The sequence below is a fragment of the Camelus dromedarius genome, chromosome 29, assembly GCF_036321535.1.
Source record: "Camelus dromedarius isolate mCamDro1 chromosome 29, mCamDro1.pat, whole genome shotgun sequence".
Classification (NCBI taxonomy): Eukaryota; Metazoa; Chordata; class Mammalia; order Artiodactyla; family Camelidae; genus Camelus; species Camelus dromedarius.
This window is the reverse complement of record NC_087464.1, coordinates 12,950,000-12,960,428: the sequence shown is the minus strand read 5'-3', so window position 1 is coordinate 12,960,428 and position 10,429 is coordinate 12,950,000. Positions and strand designations below refer to the sequence as shown.

Below are 10,429 nucleotides of genomic sequence, written 5' to 3'. Positions count from 1 at the left end.
GTTAGAAGGAGGGAGACAGATGTACGTGGAGGGCTTGGTTTAACACATCAAGCCCTCCAAGGCTTCCTCCTTTCCCCCACCTCTCCAGGTAGGTTCTTCTCAGTTCCCAGATGAGGTCAGTACAGAGTCATTTAAGGACATCCATTACCTAAGATACTTTGGTCAGAGGATTCCTCTTACTAGGAATTTGAGTTGTGTCCTCTGACATCCTAGTTTAGGGTTGGTGAAAGGGGAGTACACAGCGCCTCCTCGCCCCAGGCCAGGTGGACAGCACAATGAGACGACGACCATAATCATTTGGGTGTGAAACTCGAAACTTGAGGAATAAGAAGTTTAATACCTATTGCTCTGCAAGTCCAGGGAGCCTGAGGTCCGGCTGGGTCCCTTTCCCACCGAGCTATCCCAAACACTCCGTTTTGAATCAGAAAGGGATTTAGAAGCGAAGAGCTGCCGGCCGCGAATCCCTTTAATGCCCAGGCCGGGAAGAAAGCGCGTTAGGATCTGATTCCGCTGAACAGAGGACCCAGGAGCCTCCCGCTCTCGGGCTCGGTGTGGCGGGGGCGTGCTGCGCGCTGCGCCAGGGCGGGCAGGCGGCGGCGGCGGCGGCGGCGTGGGCGCCGTGATGCAGGTGTGACACCCGAGGACTCCTGCCTCCGCAGGGATCGTCCCAGCACCGCATTAGCCCGAGCTGCCGGCAGAGCCACCAGGGCGGACGATGCTCCGCCCGCACCCGGAGGCGGCCGCCCGCGAATTTCCCACCCAGGTAGGAGACGCCGTTGCTCGCTCCGGTGCGTGTAGATCCAAGCGGGCTGCGGACCCCGCGCGCTCCCGGGGACCCCCGAGGCTCCGGCTCGCCTTCCGGGGCTGAAACGAACACGTTGCTATCTCTGAATGTTGTTTATAGTAAATAGCGTGAAAGGCAGGGGAGAGTCTTGGAAAGCCGGCGCAGGAAAGCAAGGACTTGTCCGCTGCCCGGAGCTGCGCGCCTGTTTGAAGGTGGCATCCCCAAAGGCTGTTTTTAAATCCTGTTTGAACTGTTAGCGCCATACATAGTTTTGCAACTTAGGCTACTGACGTTTATAACCCCCTTTCCGTAAGCTTCCTTGTCACCGTTTTTAGTTTCAATTTTTTCCAGTTAGATGAATTTTTGTTGTTGGTTTGTTCCTAAAGAACAGATTAAAAACAGGTTTACACCTGGTGGCTCTGGGTTGGGGTGAGTGTGTATTTCTGCATGTGGAGGGCGCCCTCCGCGGGCGTGGGAGCCGTTTCTTAGGGACACAGAGAGGATTTGTTTATAGATGGATTTTAGCGCAAGGAAAAGAACATGATTTGTTCTGCAGGGATGGGTGAGCAAATGCGTTTAGCCAGGGAGGAGCGAGGCACTGCCGTTTCTTCCGCAGACGGGTGTTAGGTATCTCTGCTGTCCAGGGTTCAGCCGGGCTGCTGAAACGCGAGCCTTTAACCAGAAATCACAGATGCAAACTAGCTCCTTTTAAAGGTAACTTAACACCGGTGCCTTGGGCTCTGACAGGGGCAGCCCACTGGTGTGGGGTGGGGTGGGGCACTGGGGGATGCCTGCTCATTTTTTTTAAAAGCTTGTTCAGAGACAAATGTGGGTAGCTTTGAGGTACAGGGAGTGGCAGGTGAGGGATGAGAGGTATGTGCATGAAGGGGAGAACTGGGCATTGTAGCCAGCTCAGTGGTCCTTCTGGTTTACACTGGTCTCTGCTTCTGCTTCCTGCTTTTTCCAGAAGAGGTGACTTATCCTTTTTGCTCCAGGGGATGCAGCAGATAACAGTACAGGGTCACTCTGCATCTTTCTTGAGTCAGCAAATACTGGTTGGGCACCTAGTATATGTCAGAGGCCGGCTTAGTCCTTGGGGGTACAGAGATGATGAAAACAAAGTCCAGCTCACGCCTGGTGAGGGAGAAACACCTGTAATAATGAAGTGTGATAACTTCAGTAATGCAGGTGTGAGAAGAGTGGTGGGAGCAGAGAGGAGGGAGGAATTTATTATGGTAGTGATTAGTTTGGAAACGAAGCCCTCCTAGGTGAGGCATTACATGGATTTCAGTAGGGACGTGGACTCTGTCTTGATCCCTTGGTCTGTGAGTGACCCACATCACTCTCCCACCCCGTCAACATCGCAGCCACTGGTTGGGCAGAGCTCTCCAAGTCACAGTGGGGCTGGCATTTGCGGGATATGACCAGACCCCGGTAGACACAGACATAGGCTGAAACCAAGGGAGGAGCGTGCCCAATGCAGGTCAGACTTTTTTTTTTTTTTTTTTTTAATAGTCTGTTTTCCTAAATCCCAGGACCAAGAAAGTTTTGGAGCATTACTTCACAAGGACAGGGATTCAGGTTATTCTCAGAGAAGATGAACTTCTGCCTTCTTCCCCCTTGGGTCCCTGACCTGTCTGTGCCTGTCTCAGTTCAGAAGGAAAGCTCTGACCTTGAATGTCTCTAAATGGGTGGAATAAAGGAAAGCTAGAGCTGTTCCAACCAGTATGCTCTGGGAAATAAAAATCCAATCTGATGTATGTTTCTTCCTGGACCAACGCTGTGGTGGGTGATGAGAAATGGTAGAATGAAGAGCTCTTGTGTTATGCTTGTCGCCAGAGATGCGTATCACGTGTATTTTGTAATCTAAACCATCATTAAGGTATTTGAAAAGCAGGCTGGCGCTTGCACTGCAAGGAGCGTGGGCTTTGATGCTCAGACAGAGCTCGGTGAGTGTCTTGCGCAAGTTACTTAGCCTCGCTTTGAGCTTTGGTTTCCTGATCTGTAAAATGGAAATGACAATGCAGTTCTTATGCTATAATTGTGCCATAGGTGCTTAAAAATATTTGTTCCTTGTGAGATGATCATCATATATAAATTGCTTGGCACAAAGTAGGTGCTTAAGAAATGGCAGTTCATTCACTGAGTACCTACTACGTGTCAGGTCCTGCTCTAGGTGCGGGGAATACAGAATTGAACTAAATAAAGCCCCCTCAAGGAGCCTACCTTGCGTGTGTGTGTAAGTATGCGTGTAAGATAGTGAACAGATAAGTGTCTAGATTGTGGATCAGCCAGGGATGTATTATGATGGAGAGGAATAAAATAGGGTAAGAGGAATGGGGACTGCTGCCAGAGGAAGGGGTGAGGATTGTTAGTTTTCAAATTCAGTTTGGCCAGGGAAGGCTTTGCTGCTAAGTAACATTTGACCAGACCCCTGGGGAGGTGAGGCGTGAGCCAGGCAGATGTGTGAGGAAGAACAGTCTGGGCAGAGTAACAGCACCTGCAAGAACCCCGAAGCTAGAGAGAGGTATGTTCATAAGAAAAGCAGAAAGCAGGCCAGGGAGGCTGCGGTTGAGTGAGTGAGGGCAACAGCAGGAGGACCTGAGGTCACAGGGGTAACACGGCAAGGTCACTGGGGTATTGCCTCTGATGATTTCTATTTGTCATGAAGATTAATATCTCGAGCTCTTGTGGAATGAACTGGCTGAAATCCTACACTCTGTGTTTGGAAGGAGGCTGGTCGGGAGACATAGGTTCCTATGGTCACTCTGCATAAGTGAATGCGGCCAGCAGAGGCATAAATCTTTACAAGGTGATGAGAAGCACAGTGCAAAACAGTGCTCAGAGACCTTGCATCCAGATCAAGGACTGTTTTAGTGCTTCTTTGGAACCTTAGTGTTATGTTCGTTTCCTTTCCCCACAATGAAAGAAAGGGTCACCGTTAGTGAATAGTCCCGCAGGTATTGTCTTTGCTAGTTATTGTTCTTTTCCCTTTGAGAATGACAGCAATTTCTATGGTTATGGAAAGGTGTTAGAATCAACTGGAAATGTATTGCCCTTTGGTGTACCATGGACTGCGTTTACATTGTGTTATGTGATGCATTTATTTAAGGCTTCCATCTTGAAGGCTTAATATGAAAACCACAGTTTGCTGCTCTGCCCCTTTCAGACCTGGTTCCCGTAGAAAGCACGGTCTGGGGATTTGAGAGCTCCACCCCACAGCTGTGCTTCATACAGTAGGGCTGCTGCAGTGTGTTCCAAGGGCAGAAACTGGGGCTGGATGCTGGATGTTTATCAAAGTTTTTGTGAAACAGGATGCGATGAGGCTGGGTCCTGGTTGGGTGACTGACTAGGTGTCCCCCAAGTCACCTAAGAAGGTGACCTTCACTTCTGTGAATTTCTCCCATCTAGGATCTGGCCTTCAGTCTTGCTGCCTCAGAAAGCCAGCGTCTCTCTGGGATATATCACGGTGACCCTGCTTACCTGCATGCCAGTCTATTGATTTGCAATGGCTGGGACACTGTGTGGCAGGGAGGTGTGTCTTCTTCCTGCCGACCCCCCTTCGTGAGAACTAAATCACAGGGAGAAGCTTTTCTGACGAGCATGTACTCAGAGCAGAGCAGCTGAGATGCCTCCCTTAGGGACTGATCATACACTTTAGGGCTGACCTTGACCTTGGGACTACAGAACAAATTTCCCCACAGCTTAGTGGCTTAAGACAGCAGCCATTTCTCATTTTCTCATGTCGCTGGGCTGGCTGGGCAGTTCTGCAGACCTGAGCTGTGCTTGGTTGATTGCAGCTGAATTTGCTCATGTGATTTTTATCTGCTGTTGGAGTGGCCGATGGCTGGCTGCTTTAGGATGGCCTGGGCTGGGATGACTTGGCTCTGCTCTGGGTGGTATCTTATCCTCCAACAGATGGGCCTGGCATGCTCACACGGTTGTCGCAGGAACCCGAAAGAGAGTAGAAACTTGCATGACCTCTTGAGGCCTAAGCTTATAACTGGCACACTGTCATTTCATCCTTGTCTTATGACCAAAAGTGAGTCACAAGGCCAGCCCGGAGTGAAGGAGTAGGGAAGGGAATAGAGTACACTTCTTGATGGAAGGAGCCACATAGTCACATTGCAAAGAGCATGGATACGGGGAGGAGGGTAAGAACTGGGACATCTCTGCAATCAGTCTACCATAGGGATCTTGATATGTGAAGTCTCCTTAGCTAAGGCTCTTTTCTCCTGAATTCTGCTTGAATGGGCAATGCCTGCAATTTGCCCTTTTCCTTTTTTCTATTTTTCTGTATCTCCATGGCTGACCAACTTCAGACATGTATATCTTTAGATAGTCATTCACTCACCAAATATTTATTGAGTGTTCTCTATGTGCCAGGCATGTTGTAGGCAGGGGATCCAGCAAAGCCCAGCCTCCTGAAGCATTCATTCTGGTTGGGGGAGAGAATATGTTAATCAGTAAATATGTCATATTAGGTGATGAGAGAGCATCAAGCAGGGAGAGGAGGATGGGGGGTGCCTGGCTGGGGGGCCTGGGGAGTGGGGTGGAGGAAGGGGTGGGAGTGGTCAGGGTGACATGAAGGAAGTGAGTGAGCCAGATGGATGTCTGCGGAAAGACCCTTCCAGGCAGGGAAAACCGGTGCACAGCCCCAAGGGAACAGAGAACTGGTGTGTTCTGGGAACAGCAAGGGGGCTCAGGTAGAGGGAACTGAGAGAGGATGACGATGATAGAAGAGGGGACTGGAGGAACGGCAGGGGGCCAGGCCATACGAGGTTGTTTAGGACCTTGTGTGGACTTCGGCTTTTACTCCTTGCGAGGTGGGAAACCGTTGGAGAATTCTGAGCGCTTGTTGCCATTCTCTGATTTAGGTTTTGCAGTGATCACTTGCGCGTTAGAGCTTAGAATAGACTGTAGGGGTTAAAGGTGGAAACAGAGAGATCATTCAGGAAGCTACTGCAGTGATCTAGGTGAGAGGTGGTGGTGGTTTGGACCAGGGTGGATAGCAGTGATGGTGAGAAGTCATCAAATTCTGGATGTATCTTGCTGGTGGGTTGGATTTAGGGTACGAGAGAAAAAAGGGAGTCAAGGATGACTCCACATGTTTTGACCTGAGCAACTAGAAAGAGTAGCCCTTCACTGAGATGAAGAAGGAACAGCCGTGGAGTTCAGTCAGCCACCCAATGGGAGATGTTCAGCAATTACTTATATATGTGGGTCTAGAGTTGAAGGAAGAAGTCCTGGAAGGAGATGCAGACTTGAATTAACATGTTTTTTTATCTGTCCCTTCAATGAGCTAACTCACTGCTGTGTCACCAGCGCCCAGAATATTGCCTGGCACATAGTGTGTGCTCCATGAGTATTTACTGAATGAACGAATGGAATCATTTAATCACTGGAGGTGACTGCAGATCTTTGCATTGATGGATTTTGAAGCATAATGCCCTGAAGTTATTCCTTTTCTTTCCAAGGTCTCATGAGAGCCTTACTGTGGATCCCCTGGACTAAAAACAGACTCTAAATGTGAAGGCTCCGATTGCTTACATCTTATAGAACGCAATGTGAAGTGACAAGTAAGAAGGAGAAACAAATGGAAACCAAAAAATAGCTCATACTTTCAAAAAAGGAGACAGGATCCTCCAGAGAGAGGTGCTGAAATTCAGGGGTGTGATGTTCTTGGGTTATTATTGTGCTGCTCTTAATTTAAGATTAAGCAGGAGCAGGGAAGAATCTGGAAGAAGGGAGACGTTTATTTAAATCGATTTATGCCAAGTGGAAGAGTGTCACCAGCTTGCTTGAAAAAATCTCACATCTACAGCGTCTTGCATAATGTGTTCCTGTTTATAAAAGGAGAGAAATAGACAGTGGCCTTATAGGAAAAGGGGAGGGCTGGAATGACTGCAGTCTGACTCTGTCCATTTCCTCCCCGCGGTGTGACTGCCCATGTGTGAGTTTTGTTTGCTGTGATATTGAGGGGGTGGGAGTGGAAAAAAGAAAAAGTAGAGTCTGCAATGGTAAGTGGTTTCACATGTGTGTGTCTGTGAGCGAGAGAGAGAGAGAAGGGGCAATAGTGGGAAAAACAAAGAATTGAATCCTGAGAGGTATGAGGAAGGGAGATCCATTTGGCCCCCATTTGCATGTGTGGGCACCATGCTTGACCACGTTGGATGAGACAGTGGGCTTTGAGATCTAACAAAACTTGAACTCAGGCTTAATTACTTTCTAGCTGTATAAACTTTAGCAAATTATTTAATTTCCCTAAGCCCTAGTTTCCTCAGTTGTAAACTGATGATGATGGTGATGATGGTGATGAGCTCAAGGTGGTAGTAATAATACCCAAATGCTCTGCAGTTTCTTTCCTTCATGCTCCTGGACTTGAAAACATGTTGTTCTAAATATCAATTAAGGGACGACTATACCTAATGAAAGGCTTGAAAATTCTGGGTGAAGAGAGAATTTAGAACCTATCATTTAAAATTGTTTATTTTTAATTTTTTATACAACTTTAAAAGATTACATCCCATTTACAGTTATTCCAAAGCATTGGCTATGTTCCCTATGTTGCATGATACATCGTGAGCCTGTCTTGTACCAAGTAGTTTGTACCTCATTCTCCCCCAACTCTATATTGCCCCAACCACCGGTAACCACTAGTTTGTTCTCTATCTCTGTGAGTTTGCTTTTTTGTTTTATTCACTAGTTTGTTGTATTTTTTAGATTCCATATCCAAGTAATATCATACAGTATTTGTCTTTGACTTATTTCACTAAGCATAATGCCCTCCAAGTCAATCCATGTTACTGCAAATGGCAAAATTTTATAAAACCTACTGTTTAACACTGTCAGTACTATTGAGAAGATTATTTGCATGAGGCCCATGATGTTCAAAACGAGGCAGGTGGACAATAATCAGTCCTATGAACTAGTCATTTCCGAGGTGCCTCAGAGGGAAACCAGCCTTCTATTCTCTGCAATAGTCCAGCCCCACAGGCTTGGCTCTGCACTGTCCCATAGTTTGTTGGAATTCCACGATGAAAATCTCTGAGTCACTTGGATTACGTAGATGCAGAAACTCTGTCACATGCCTCTGGGCTCTGCTCCCATAAAATCTGCCGCATGATGTTTTCTACTGGGAAAGCTGCAGTTTTCCCTGCTCCAGGCTCATAGTAGGCACGCAGCATGCACTTAGTAGATGTGTGAGTGAGAAAGTGCTGTTGCGGTCGCTCCGTTGGCTGAGACTCTAGCTCCTCCTTGCTGGCCTGGGCGAGACGTGGGAACGTAAGTGACAGCGATGAGCTGGGTCTTCAGCACCTAGTACGTTCTCAGCAGCTCATGGTTTCTCTCTCCCCCACCTCTGTGCTTTGCTTCCGTTCTGGCCTCTAGATCAAGGAATCAGACTCAGCTTCCTCTTGGAGCGCTCAGACACACCGGCAGCATTGGCCCGTGCTCCCTTGCTGTCCTGACCATTGGTCACAGCCCACCCAACATTGTCTCCTCCCCTGGCAGTGAAGACCCCCCAACCCTGGATTCCGTCCTCTGCTCCCACACAGAAGCCTTGGTCCTTTCAAGTTTTCCTGTTTCTGTAGACGCTCCTGCTCCACTCACTTCCTGTGTCCTCCAGTCTTTAGAGTTTGCTCTGGCTTGGGCAGCAGGGGAGAGATAGGACTAACTTTTTTTTTTTTTTTTCCCCAAAAGGCCATTGACAATTCTCCCCTAACCAGTGGCTGTGTAACCTCTCAGAGGTAGAGTTCAGCTGAACTTATTTTAGAAGCTAGAACATGGAGGCCATATCTGGTCTCCTATTTCCACTTTACAGATGGGAAACCTGAGGCCCCAAGAAAAGAAATCCCAAGTGAAAGTCCCTTGGACAAGTGGATGAAAAACCTCATTTCTTTCTGTTCCAGCTCTGCATACATGCAGGAGAAGGGGATTTTTCCAGGCTTGTGGGGCATTCTTGCATCACAGACGTCTGGGTCTGGCAGTTGGCTGTTTAAGCTGAGAGCAGGGTGCTCCTACATCAACCCCAGATGATACATGTGTTGGCAGGAGCTCTGGCACCTAAAACTCACGTAAGCAGCGATAGGTGTGAGCTTTCAAGGCTCCCCATAACAGAAACCCACCAATGAACACACGTTCCTGGATAATTGTGCATCCGTCAGTACCCCACAAGCGCACAGGACTTGACCTATCAGAACTTAGTGTTTCAGAGCTGAAAGGGCACAGGAAACTAAACTCCTTACTAGGCAAAGGCGGGTGCTGAGTCTAGAGAAGGAAAGGACTTGTTTAAAGTCCTACAGTCAGTTAGCGCTGGAGAGAGGATTAGAGCCCATGTCAGGCCTGCAGCAACGTAAGTTCACCTGAGGGTAGGGATCAAGAGAGAACAGGTTCACAGCAGTACTATTTACAATTGCCAAGGTATGGAAGCAACCTCAGTGTCCATCCACAGATGAATGGATAAAGATGTGATAGATAGACACACACACACACACACACACACATTCAATATGGAATACTACTCAGTCATAAAAAGGAGTGAAAACTTGCCATTTGTAACAACACGGATGGACTTGGAGGGCATTACGCTAAGTGAAATAAGTCAAGCAGAGAAAGTCAAATACTGTATGATCTCACACGTGGAATATAAAAAATAAAGTAAACTAGTGAATATAGCAAAAAAGAAAGAGACTCAGATAAAGAGAGCAAATTAGTGGTTACCGGTGGGGAGAGGGATGTGGAGAGGGGGGCAAGATAGGGGTCGGGGGTTAAGAAATACAAACTACCATGTATAAAATAAATAAGATACAAGGATATGTTGTACAGCAGAGGGAAAATGGCTCATATTTTATAATCACTATAAACGGAGTCTAACCTTTAAAAATTGTGAATCACTGTGTTGTATGCCTGAAACTTATGTAATATTGCACAGCAACTATACCTCAATTAAAAAATTAGAAAAAAAAAAAAAAAGAGCAGGAACCCAAGGCCTGGGTCCCCTTCATCATTATGCTTGGAAACTCTCTGAAGCAGCACAACTCATTTCCCCAGGCAGGTGAGAGCCTGGTTAGTCTCCTGAACAGCTTCCTCTGAAAAATCCTCTGGGGTGTCCCCTGCCAGCTCTCAAAGCCCAGGTCCAGTGAAAGCTGCTCGGGGTTTGCCTGTGGTCCTGGCTCTCCTGTTGTGCGCAGAATCCGACCGTGGCCTTTCTCCTGATCTGGAGTGCAGCAGATGGTGCCCGGGAGTGGAGCCCAGCTGTCAAGTGGGCGGCTCTGGGAGAGAGGAAATGGCCTTGTGGGGTGGCCCTCTCTGGGCAGAGTCCTGGGCCCTGGGATAGGGCTGGAGAGGTCACAGCAAAGTCAGGAGCTCCTGACCTTGGCCCTGGAGGGCTGAAGGGTCTCGGTTCCACTCCTGCCCCTCTGATGTGTGATGAATGCATCGCACCCATGGTCGCTTAAATGTCCACGGGTTAAATGCAGCCACTTTAATGTTTTTTTAAGCAGAGCATAAAAATGAGGCTTGAAGGGAAGGGAAGCTCTGTGAATGCAATGTAAAAGCAGTAGCTTACAAATGAAAGTGGTAGAAGGTAAGCCCGCATGGAGCCATGAAGGGGTAGATTCGAAAGGCTGAGAAGCAGTGTGGACA

The 10,429-nt window shown here is 48.0% G+C and overlaps 1 protein-coding gene across 2 annotated transcripts in view; it reads left to right on the top strand.

Moving 5' to 3' along the window:
• The first annotated feature begins 600 nt into the window (after positions 1 to 600).
• SV2B (synaptic vesicle glycoprotein 2B) overlaps positions 601 to 10,429 on the top strand; it is a 155,332-nt gene continuing 145,503 nt past the window's right edge. Inside the window, exon 1 of one of the 2 annotated variants that reach the window (XM_010975718.3) lies at positions 601 to 763. The gene's annotated coding sequence lies outside the window, so the exon portion shown is untranslated. Of the gene's footprint in view, positions 764 to 1,310; positions 1,499 to 10,429 lie in introns of those variants that run through there. The other variant, XM_031440509.2, reaches the window with a different exon arrangement.